Raw genomic sequence first — 12,908 nt, forward strand, 5'->3', positions numbered from 1 at the left:
TAAAAAATGTGTGACATGCTGTGGCACATGGGAAGAAGGAAAAGTGTGGTGTGAAAACAATTGTAAATGTGAATGAATTTATATAGCGCAAATCACCAACCGGTTTCTAAGCGCTTGCTTAGGTAACCCGTCCTGGTATTCCCCTGTGAGATAACCCCAGCAGGGTATCCGCAAGGTGAAAGCCAGGCATCCCACCACGAGGGGCCGTTGTGGAGTTTAAGCAAGCTATTGCCCAGAATCGCAGCGTGTGTAACCGTGAATCGAGTTGGCACCGGAGCGAGGATTGTCGAGTCCATGGACATTTTAGGACTCAAGACCCCGCCGAGCCGGGTATTGAACCCTGGTCCCGGGCTAACCTTTGCTGCCTCCTCTAACCAGTGAGCCACACTTCTCCTCTGTGTGTAGTATACTTAACCATGGTTATATATGGTGCACTGGTCATTACTGAGGGAAAAGCATATGTTTTTACAAGGGTTCTAACCCCACCAGGAGAAATTTGTTTTTTTAATATTTCCCTAAATTTTTCTACTTTACCGAAATGAAAGATGGCCCTTTTTTAAATCCCCCAAAATAGTGTCTAGGGAGATTTGTGGCCTTTTTAGTCTAGCCAGTGCACGTCAGACATTTTTTACATGCTGTGGCATGTGGAAGAGGGGCAAGGTTTTCTATGAAAGAAATCCCTTAATTTGTGGAATGAGAGTTTGGGGATGGTTGTGTAAGAAAACTAAATGCATTGGCCAAGTGCCAGAATGGGAGGAAGGAAGGGCTCTTTGTTTATAAATAACGAAAATCAAGTGTAGATTTGTGGCATGCTGTAAGAAAACCAGCATGGAAACAGAAAAGGGACATCACCCTTTTTCCAAGACACAAAAGCTTTGGGCTGAGAACATCTATGCAGAACAGATGGTACAGGGGCAATTCATAGGGTCTAGGAGTGTTTTTTTGACAAGGGTTAAAACCCCAGCTGGGGAAATTCGATTTTTAAATTCTTTTCTATGTTTTTTTCTATTTTACCCAATGAAAGATTACCTTTTGTAAATCCCCCCCTAACAGTGTCTGTGAGATTTGTGTCCTTTTTAGTCAAGGCAGTGCATGTCAGAGATTTGTGACATACACTGGCACATGGAAGGGGGGGGCAGGTTTGCTATGAAATAAATCCCTTAATTTGTGGAATGAGACTTTGGGAATGGTTGTGTAAGAAAACTAAATGCATGGGCCAAGTGCCAGAATGGGAGGAAGGAAGGGCTCTTTGTTTATAAATAACGAAAATCAAGTGTAGATTTGTGGCATGCTGTAAGAAAACCAGCATGGAACCAGAAAAGGGACATCACCCTTTTTGAAAGACACAAAGGCTTTGGGCTAAGAAAATCTATGCAGAACAGATGGTACAGGGGCAGTTCACAGGGTCTGTGAGTGTTTTTTGACAAGGGTTCAAACCGCAGCTGGGAAAAATCGATTTTTAAATTCTTTTCATTTTTTTTCTATTTTACCCAAAGGAAAGATTCCCTTTTGTAAATCACCCCTAGCAGTGTCTGTGAGATGTGTGTCCTTTTTAGTCAAGCCAGAGCATGTCAGAGAATTGTGACATGCTCTGGCACATGGAAGGGGGGGCAGGTTTGCTATGAAATAAATCCCTTAATTTGTGGAATGAGACTTTGGGAATGGTTGTGTAAGAAAACTAAATGCATGGGCCAGGTGCCAGAATGGGAGGAAGGAAGGGCTCTTTGTTTATAAATAATGAAAATCAAGTGTAGATTTGTGGCGCATGCTGTAAGAAAACCAGCATGGAAACAGAAAAGGGACATCACTCTTTTTGAAAGACACAAAGGCTTTGGGCTGAGAAAAGTTATGCAGAACTGATGGTACAGGGGCAGTTCACAGGGTCTATGAATGTTTTTTGACAAGGGTTCAAACCCCAGCTGGGGAAAATCGATTTTTAAATTATTTTCAATTTTTTGTTCTATTTTACCCAAAGGAAAGATTCCCTTTTGTAAATCACCCCTAGCAGTGTCTGTGAGATTTGTGTCCTTTTTAGTCAAGGCAGTGCATGTCAGAGATTTGTGGCATACACTGACACATGGAAGGGGGGGCAGGTTTGCTATGAAATAAATCCCTTAATTTGTGGAATGAGACTTTGGGAATGGTTGTGTAAGAGAACTAAATGCATGGGCCAGGTGCCAGAATGGGAGGAAGGAAGGGCTCTTTGTTTATAAATAATGAAAATCAAGTGTAGATTTGTGGCATGCTGTAAGAAAACCAGCATGGAAACAGAAAAGGGACATCACCCTTTTTGCAAGACACAAAGGCTTTGGGCTGAGAAAATCTATGCAGAACAGATGGTACGGGGGCAGTTCTCAGGGTCTATGAGTGTTTTTTGACAAGGGTTCAAACCCAGCTGGAAAAAATCGATTTTTAAATTCTTTTCAATTTTTTTTTCTATTTTACCCAAAGGAAAGATTCCCTTTTGTAAATCACCCCTAGCAGTGTCTGTGAGATTTGTGTCCTTTTTAGTCAAGCCAGAGCATGTCAGAGAATTGTGACATGCTCTGGCACGTGGAAAGGGGGGGCAGGTTTGCTATGAAATAAATCCCTTAATTTGTGGAATGAGACTTTGGGAATAGTTGTGTAAGAAAACTAAATGCATGGGCCAGGTGCCAGAATGGGAGGAGGAAGGGCTCTTTGTTTATAAATAATGAAAATCAAGTGTAGATTTGTGGCATGCTGTAAGAAAACCAGCATGGAAACAGAAAAGGGACATCACCCTTTTTGAAAGACACAAAGGCTTTGGGCTGAGAAAATCTATGCAGAACAGATGGTACAGGGGCAGTTCACAGGGTCTATGAGTGTCTTTTGACAAGGGTTCAAACCCCAGCTGGGAAAAATCGATTTTTAAATTCTTTTCAATTTTTTTTTCTATTGTACCCAAAGGAAAGATTTCCTTTTGTAAATCACCCCTAGCAGTGTCTGTGAGATTTGTGTCCTTTTTAGTCAAGCCAGAGCATGTCAGAGAATTGTGACATGCTCTGGCACGTGGAAGGGGGGGCCAGGTTTGCTATGAAATAAATCCCTTAATTTGTGGAATGAGACTTTGGGAATGGTTGTGTAAGAAAACTAAATGCATGGGCCAGGTGCCAGAATGGGAGGAAGGAAGGGCTCTTTGTTTATAAATAATGAAAATCAAGTGTAGATTTGTGGCATGCTGTAAGAAAACCAGCATGGAAACAGAAAAGGGACATCACCCTTTTTGAAAGACACAAAGGCTTTGGGCTGAGAAAATCTATGCAGAACAGATGGTACAGGGGCAGTTCACAGGGTCTATGAGTGTTTTTTGACAAGGGTTCAAACCCCAGCTGGGAAAAATCGATTTTTAAATTCTTTTCATTTTTTTTTTCTATTTTACCCAAAGGAAAGATTCCCTTTTGTAAATCACCCCTAGCAGTGTCTGTGATATGTGTGTTCTTTTTAGTCAAGCCAGAGCATGTCAGAGAATTGTGACATGCTCTGGCACGTGGAAGGGGGGGCCAGGTTTGCTATGAAATAAATCCCTTAATTTGTGGAATGAGACTTTGGGAATGGTTGTGTAAGAAAACTAAATGCATGGGCCAAGTGCCAGAATGGGAGGAAGGAAGGGCTCTTTGTTTATAAATAACAAAAATCAAGTGTAGATTTGTGTCATGCTGTAGGAAAACCAGCATGGAAACAGAAAAGGGACATCACCCTTTTTGAAAGACACAAAGGCTTTGGGCTGAGAAAATCTATGCAGAGCAGATGGTACAGGGGCAGTTCACAGGGTCTATGAGTGTTTTTTGACAAGGGCTCAAACCCCAGCTGGGAAAAATCGATTTTTAAATTCTTTTCAATTTTATTTTCTATTTTACCCAAAGTAAAGATTGCCTTTTGTAAATCACCCCTAGCAGTGTCTGTGAGATGTGTGTTCTTTTTAGTCAAGCCAGAGCATGTCAGAGAATTGTGACATGCACTGGCACGTGGAAGGTGGGGGCAGGTTTGCTATGAAATAAATCCCTTAGTTTGTGGAATGAGACTTAGGGAATGGTTGTGTAAGAAAACTAAATGCATGGGCCAAGTGCCAGAATGGGAGGAAGGAAGGGCTCTTTGTTTATAAATAAGAAAATCAAGTGTAGATTTGTGGCATGTTAGAAGAAAACCAGCATGGAAATAGAAAAGGGACATCACCCTTTTTCAAAGACACAAAAGCTTTGGGCAAAGCAAATGTATGCAAAACAAATGGTACAGTGGTAGTTCATAGAGGCTATGAATGCCTTTTGACAAAAGTTCAAACCCCACCTGGGGAAATTCTTTTTTTATATTGTTTTTCTTTTTTTAAACAATTTATTTATTTTAGCAGAGTGAAAGATAGTTCTTTGGAAATCCTCAACTGATAATCATGAAACACCATGTAAAAAATCTGTGGCATATGTCACATCAGCAGTTGCATATGCCACATGACAGAGTGACACGTGTCACATGCCAGGAATGGGCTCCAACCCTTACTGCGCCTCTCCCGTCCAGCCCCGGTGCCCCTCGGCTCTTCGAGGTGGGCACGCGTGTCCTGGCAACCCTGGCTGCCTTTCCTTCCATCTGGCCGAGGTCCCAGCAGCCCTCCGGGCCCAGCATCTGCCTCCCTCCGGCCCGGCAGCAACAGAGACGGTGCGACGCAGCTGGTAATGCTGCTGAAGGTGGGCGTTCCATTCCTCACGCATCTCGCGTGCAACACGGCAGACCCGGACCTGCCATTCCACACACATTTTGCGTGAGAAGCCGGTCTGGCTAGTTCAAGGCCCCTGATCACTCTGCCTGCTCGCCCTTGTCATTGGGACAGCCCAGCTAGCCCGCTGACAACGCCTGGAGAGCTGGTGCTTTTCTCCCTGAAGTTTGCTGGTGTGACCCCACCACCTGCTCCCACCCTCAGCAGCCATGACCACCGTGCCCCCCCTGGAGCCGTTCACAGTCTCCAGCCCACTGCCGTCGCAAGCTACATGGTGGAAAAAATGGGTGAAACACATAGAAAATTATTTTGTGGCGGCGGAAGTCGCGGATGAGCCACAGCGTGCCATGCTGTTGCACCTCGGAGGAGACGCGATCCACGACATATCGAAGGACGTTGTGGAGGGTGGCCCGCCCAGAACATACGCCAAGATACACGATGCAATCACGACATATTTTGAACCTTTCGCCAGCGCTGACTATGAAAGGTTTTTGCTCCGCCAGGTCCGCCAGCTCCCAGAAGAGTCCGTCGACGTCTTTTACGCAAAGACTGAAGTGGACGACGAGATCCACGCCCAGTTCATCCAAGGCTGCGCTTAGCTTGTGGCCATTATTTCAGTGCAGGATTGTTTTTAACATTGTATGACCGATTTTAAACACAGGAAGATCGTTTTTTACTACTGTGCATTTTATTCTTTGCCTAACCCTTTTGTTGTGCAGGGTCATCATGGGTATGTTCTAACTCACCCGATATCTCTTGAAAGCCTCTCTTGGCCCCTTTCCCCGCGGCTGGTGCTCCGGTCGTGGCGAGGGAGGGCGGCCATCTTGTGTGTAGTTGTGACCGTGGGACTATGGCGGGCCGGAAAATCAGGCAAGGAGGCTGTATGTAGTGGGCAATGATGGGTCTTTAATAGTATCAAGAACAAAGTCAATACAAGCGGGGAAGAGGTAGTACGGAAGTGGAGCTCCTGGCGACGATGTTTGGTCGTCTCCCTCAGGCGATGGAACTGTTACTCCGGTGAGGATGCGAGCTGGGTGGTCCTCGGAGGAAAGGGAGAGAACACAAGGAGCGGTTAGTCCAGCCTGACTCGCTATGATATTGTTCCATAACCAGCACCGGGAGTGTACAGGAGGAGAGAGCGACAGTGAGGGAAGGGCAGCGGGACGGAATCGGAAGGGAAAGAAAGAGGGTGTCTGGTGAGGGCTCGTGAGCGGGAAACCTATGAACTAAGTGCTGTACAAGTGGTGACGTGCTATACAAAGTCTTTACAGTGAAGGCCAGGCCTTGTGCGACTAAATGAGAGAGGGACAAACGATATATACAAGGCACCTAGTGTGCTACTGAGGTGGATTCGGTAGTACTCACACGCTCCGCCGCAACTCCCAGGTGAGTTGCGGCCGCTCTCCAGCCTCCTCCTCTGGACTCCACCAGTCTTCGCTCCACTCTTCTTCTTCTTCTTTCGTCTGGTCTGCTTCAACGCCGGTCCGAGCCTCCTGCCACGAGATCGCTGCTCCGACGGTGTCTCTGTCCTTGCTTCCGCTTTTTCCCTGTTCCGGCGGTGATTCCGAGGCGGGACTTCCGGGGTCATGTGGTTGTGGTTCCGGGAGTCATCCGTTCCTGATTGGCCCCTGGAAGACAGAGAGGGGAGGGGTGCTGGTTGTCAGGGCTGTGTCCAAGGACGCTTTCTCGCAGGCTGCCGTGAAGGGTGAGCGTCCGAGAATGGGAGGTACGGGCGGGGCTGGCGATAGTTTCGTATCACATCCCCTTTCCCTAGCTGTCCTTCTTGTACGAGTTGGACTGAGGGGGTACCAGGAGAGGAAGTCGGCATTTCCTTGATCAGAACCCTTACGATGGATGGTTTGAAAGCGATAGGGTTGGAGGGATAAAAACCAACGGAGGACCCGGCCATTGTGTCCTTTGTTCTGGGTCATCCATTCTAACGGGGCATGGTCTGTGTAGATAATGAAGTCCCGTCCATCCAAATAGTAGCGGAGGCTCTCAACTGCCCACTTAATGGCAAGAGCCTCTTTTTCTACGACCGCATAGTTCATTTCACGGGGAAACAATTTCCGACTCAAATACAGTATCGGTCTCTCGTTTCCTTTATCGTCTGTTTGAGAGAGAACGGCTCCTAGGCCTTGGTCTGATGCGTCCGTCTGTAACAGGAAGGGTTGGGAGTAGTCCGGACTGATCAATACTGGCTCTGAGGTCAAGGATGCTTTAAGCTCTTGAAAGGCAAGCAGGAGCGAAGGGGTAGGGTTTCGCAGGGTGACTTCGGTCTTGGCTGTCTTCTTTAACAAGTTTATAAGGGGAGCTGCTCTTTGGGAGAAGTTGGGGACGAACCTTCGGTAATATCCTAGGAGTCCTAGAAAGGCTCAAAGGTCTTTTCGGGTTCTGGGGAATGGAAGGGCTTGGATGGCTTCTACCTTGTTCTGTTGGGGTCTGATAACTCCTTCTCCCAAGAGAAAACCCAGGTATTTGACAGTTTGGGCTGCTAAGGTGGTTTTAGCAGGGGTTGATGGTAAACCCATGGGAACCCAATGAAGTGACAACTTGTCCCAAGTGTTCTAGATGTTGTTCCCAACTGTCACTGAAGATGATGATATCATCGAGATATGCCCCTGCGTATACGGAGTGGGGCCTCAGTATTTGGTTCATGGCTCTTTGGAAGGTGGCAGGGGCACCATGTAAGCCGAAGGGCAAAACAGTGAATTGGTATAGCCCTGCCGGGGTGGAGAAAGCAGTCTTTTTCTTGTCCTGTTCTCGCAGGGGGATCTGCCAATATCCCTTGCACAGGTCGAGCGTGGAGATGTACTTGGCTTTCCCTATCCGCTCGACCATTTCGTCAACACGTGGTAGGGGATACGTGTCAAAGGAAGATACCTTGTTTACCTCGTGGAAGTCTATACAGAATCGTACCGACCCGTCAGGCTTGGGAACTAGGACAATGGGCGAATTCCAATCGCTCAAGTAGGGTTCAATGATTCCCATATGTAACATTTGTTCGACTTCCTTTTGGATGACGGCCCGTCGGGCTTCGGGGACCCTGTAGGGTCTTAACCTGACTACTTTCCCTGGTTCGGTATGGATGGCATGCTCCGTGATCGTGGTATGCCCTGGAGAGGAGGAAAATACGTGGCACAAGGGCAAGAGGACCTTATGAAGAACTTGTTTTTGTCTCGCGGTTAATTCAGGGTCGACACAGGGTTCAAAGGGGAGGGTTGGGTGGTAAGGCACATTAGTCAAGACGGGTTGGGGCCCCTCCCATTTCTTAAGGAGGTTGATATGATATATTTGGGTCGTACCCCGTGTGGGGTCTAGCTCTAGTTCGTATGTTACAGGGGTTACCTGTCGGAGGATGGTGTAGGGGCCTTGCCATTGGCCCAGTAGTTTTTGATCAGACGATGGCATCATTAAGAGAACCAGGTCTCCGACAGTAAAGGTACGGGTTTTGGTGCCTTTATCATATTGTTCTTCTGGTGGTTCTGGGCGTTTTCCATGTTTTGACGGACAATGTCTCGTATGACGGCCAGGCGGGTTTTAAGATTCTCTACATATTCTGGTAGGGGACGGGTCCTGTCTGGTTCGGCTTCCCAGGCCTCGTGGGCCAAGTCCAGAAGGGTACGGGGGGCCCGACCATACAGGAGCTCAAACGGTGAATAGCCAGTGCTGCTCTGGGGTTTGCATCGGATGGCAAACAAGGCCAATGGCAGCATCTCTTCCCATCGCCTGGCTTCTAGGGCTAACAGTTTCTTTAGAGTCAGTTTCAAGGTGGCATTATAGCGCTCAACTAACCCATCTGTTTGGGGGTGGTATGCTGCGGTTCGGATCTGTTTTATCCCGAGGTGAGAACACACCTGTCGCATGAGGCGGGAAACAAAAGGGGTGCCCTGATCCGTAAGGATCTCCCGAGGAAATCCTACCCTAGAAAAGATAGCGATGAGTGCTTTGGCTATAGTCTGAGTGGTGGGCTGCCGCAAGGGAACGGCTTCAGGGAAGCGGGTGGCGTAGTCCACAAGGACCAAGGCATACCGACAACCACTTCGGGAGGGAATAAGGGGACCTATAATATCCATCCCGACCCGGCTAAAGGGGACATCGATGAGGGGGAGCGGTTGCAGAGGGGCCCTGGGAGGACGGTATCGGCTGTTTTTCTGGCAGACCGGGCATTCCCGGCAGTAGGTTTTCACCTGTTGATGGACACCTGGCCAATAGAACTTCTCCAGGATAGCCTGACTTGTTTTTTCGTCTCCGAAATGACCCCCCAGGAGGTGGCTGTGGGCAAGAAACAGGACCTTGTCTCGGAAGGGACCGGGGATTAACAGTTGGGGAGCCTGCTGGGGCCCTCCCTTTCGGTATAACAGTCCTGCTCTCTTGAAAAAATAGGGACCTACATGTAAGGGGTCTTCATTATCCACGGCTCTGGCCCATTCTCCTGCAGGAGGGCATCTTCCCTTTGGGCGGCCCTAAATTCTCTGTCGGTCTGCCAGGGGTGTTCCGCAGGTATCACCGGGAAAGCACTGGAGTGACTCTTTTTTTCGTGGCGTCTCTGGGTTCGTGTTTTCTTGGGTCGAGGTGTCGGAGCCATCACCGGTTGCTCCTGAGAGAAAGGGGCTTCTTTCCACCAGCGAGCAAAAGAGTCGGTTGTATCTTGTAGGAGTCCGGGGAGTCCGGAATAATCACTCCCCAAGATCGCCTGTTCTGGGAGGTTTGGGACCAATCCGACGGTGAGATCGGTTCCGGGATCAGCGGGGTGTTGCACCCGGATTCGTGCAGTCGGGTACCTTCTCGTGTCGCCATGGACACATTGTATATCGACCATACCTCGGTGAGGTCCAACGGGGTTGATCAAGTCTTGAGGGCGTAGGACACTTTGCCGACATCCTGTGTCTGCTAGGGCGAGAACAGGTTGTCCATCGATGTGCACCGGAATATGGAATGGAGGAGGGGTAGCCCCCGGGTTGACACAAACATAGTTCCGTACGAGGCCCACCTCCATGGGTTCCTCCTTTTGTGGACACATGCGGGCAATGTGGCCATATCCTCCACAATTATAACATTGCGGCCCTTGGTGTGGTGGTCTGTACAATATGGGAGCAGGTAGCAAGGGAGGCGGTTCCAGTCTTCGTGGGAGCAGGGGTCTGGGTGGACGACTCCCACCCGGGTTGTGCGGTCGGTTGTGATGTTCTTCACGCCCTTGTTGTAGTTCTTGGGCTCTGTTGTAGGCAGCGGCTATCTCTACAGCGGTATCGAGTGTGTGACGGGCGTGTTGTCGCACCCATCTCTGAGTAGCTGGATGTAGGGAAGCTAGGAATTGTTCCAAATATATTTTTCCTAGGATATCGTCCTTTGAAGACGTCTCAGGTTTCAACCATCGGTTTGCCAAGTCTTTGATGCGGAAGGAGAGGGCTCTGGGGTTTTCTTGCGGTCCTTCTTTAGCTTGCCGCAGTTTAACACTATAAGTCTCATCATCGATGCCCAAGCGTTCCAGGATACAGGTCTTAATGTCCGCATAGGGTGTGTTCCCCTGAATGTTGGCTTGTTGGTAGGCGGCCTGGAGATCGCTGGTCAAAAGCGGGCCCAGGTATTGACCCCAGCGGTCGGCTGGCCATGAGGCTGCCTGTGCGAGTCTCACGAAATTGGTAAAGAAATAGTCCGGATCCTCCCCCGGCACGTATTTTTGTAGAACAATCGATGGGAGGGAGGCAACCGGCCTCTGCTGACCCAGGGCGTCACTAAGCTTTCCCATGGCCTGGTCGTGTGCGGCTCCCTGGCCCTTGAGGACGTCATGTAGTTGGCCTCGGTCGTCCTCTGCGGTTTTAAGGAACCTCTCCATTAATGCTCCCCACTGCTCTTGGTTTTCCGCCACTTGCTTGACGACGGCCTCCATGCTTCCAGCTGATCCCACTTCTGACACCACCTGTGACCGTGGGACTATGGCGGGCCGGAATGTAGTGGGCAATGATGGGTCTTTAATAGTATCAAGAACAAAGTCAATACAAGCGGGGAAGAGGTAGTACGGAAGTGGAGCTCCTGGTGACGATGTTTGGTCTTCTCCCTCAGGCGATGGAACTGTTACTCCGGTGAGGATGCGAGCTGGGTGGTCCTCGGAGGAAAGGGAGAGAACACAAGGAGCGGTTAGTCCAGCCTGACTCGCTATGATATTGTTCCGTAACCAGCACCGGGAGTGTACAGGAGGAGAGAGCGACAGTGAGGGAAGGGCAGCGGGACTGAATCGGAAGGGAAAGAAAGAGGGTGTCTGGTGAGGGCTCGTGAGCGGGAAACCTATGAACTAAGTGCTGTACAAGTGGTGACGTGCTATACAAAGTCTTTACAGTGAAGGCCAGGCCTTGTGTGACTAAATGAGAGAGGGACGAACGATATATACAAGGCACCTAGTGTGCTACTGAGGTGGATTCAGTAGTACTCACACGCTCCGCCGCAACTCCCAGGTGAGTTGCGGCCGCTCTCCAGCCTCCTCCTCTGGACTCCACCAGTCTTCGCTCCACTCTTCTTCTTCTTCCTTCGTCTGGTCTGCTTCAACGCCGGTCCGAGCCACCTGCCACGAGATCGCTGCTCCGACGGTGTCTCTGTTCTTGCTTCTGCTTTTTCCCTGTTCCGGCGGTGATTCCGAGGCGGGACTTCCGGGGTCATGTGGTTGTGGTTCCGGGAGTCGCCCGTTCCTGATTGGCCCCTGGAAGACAGAGAGGGGAGGGGTGCCGGTTGTCAGGGCTGTGTCCAAGGACGCTTCCTCGCAGGCTGCCGTGAAGGGTGAGCGTCCGAGAATGGGAGGTACGGGCGGGGCTGGCGATAGTTCCGTTTCACAGTAGTCCTTCTCCCCAGCTGAACTGGTGGCAGCGTTCTAGCTGGGGGAGAGAGGACAGGGCATAAAAACAGCTGAGACTGCTAGTCTTTGCGGTGCGTCGGGGTGGTGGCAGCTCCCCGATACCTCGCTTAGCTTGTGGCCATTATTTCAGTGCAGGATTGTTTTTAACATTGTATGACCGATTTTAAACACAGGAAGATTGTTTTTTACTACTGTGCATTATATTCTTTGCCTAACCCTTTTGTTGTGCAGGGTCATCATGGGGGTGTTCTAACTCACCCGATATCTCTTGAAAGCCTCTCTTGGCCCCTTTCACCGCGGCTGGTGCTCCGGTCGTGGTGAAGGAGGGCGGCCATCTTGTGTGTAGTCCTTCTCCCCAGCTGAACTGGTGGCAGCGTTCTAGCTGGGGGAGAGAGGACAGGGCATGAAAATTAGCATGCCTTCGTCAGCGCGCAGCGGTCGCGCATGGCGGGCGCGCCTTAGGCGCGCCGAAGGTAAGCCAAAGGTCAGCCCGTCTGCGCCCATCAGCGCCTCGGACGTGGCGGACACAGGACGGGCTACCTTGCAGACATGGTGCTCGATTAATACTGCGATTAGATACACTCGAACGAGTTTGATGGCGCTCCGTCCCTCGCTTGAGATGGGATCAACTTGTGTAAAGATAGATCCAGCTAGTCTTAACTCTTGCTCTGCTTGTGGTTTTTCATGCAGTACTAATGAGACTATCCCATCTGACTCCACATTAGGTTTAGCCTCTATTTCTGCGGCTTTAATTAATGCACGCTCTATGTGCAAACATACAGCAGAAATTTTTTCTTTGTTGGAGGATGGGACATTGGACCTGCTGTTTATTACAGAAACATGGTTGAATAGCTCATGTGCTCCTGACATTGAACTAGCCATTCCCAGAGGATTTAAAGATACGAAGGAAAGACAGAGTCAGCGGTAGGGGTGGTGGTTTAGCCACTATTTTTAGAGATTCGTGGGCCCTTAATATTGAAAATACTGATGACATAGCGAAGGGTGAGATTATGAATTTTTCTTTGATTTTGTCCCCTCATTTTACTCTGGGTGGACCTCTTATTTATCGACCTCCAGGTCCTTCGGGTCCTTTTCTTAAAGCTCTTCTAGAGACTTTGGTTCCCCAAGCAGTGAGGTTTTCGCGTTTTTTACTGCTTGGTGATCTTAATATCCATGTTGATCGTCCTGAACTTCACAAAAGTAAGTTTCTAAATGATTCCTTTGATATGGCCTCTCTAACTCAATGGGTTTCCTCCCCTACACATATAGGCGGGCACACTCTTGATGTCATATGTTCTAACTTTCATGTTAAGGTTGATGCCCCTCAAATTCTAA

At 49.2% G+C, this 12,908-nt stretch overlaps 1 protein-coding gene across 1 annotated transcript in view; it reads left to right on the top strand.

Annotated features, from left to right (window-relative positions):
- Window positions 1-12,908, top strand: part of LOC147688483 (UPF0764 protein C16orf89 homolog) — a 723,296-nt gene that overhangs the window by 468,837 nt on the left and 241,551 nt on the right. The window lies entirely within an intron of this gene.

This window comes from Lissotriton vulgaris, chromosome 10, assembly GCF_964263255.1.
Source record: "Lissotriton vulgaris chromosome 10, aLisVul1.2, whole genome shotgun sequence".
Lineage (NCBI taxonomy): Eukaryota > Metazoa > Chordata > Amphibia > Caudata > Salamandridae > Lissotriton > Lissotriton vulgaris.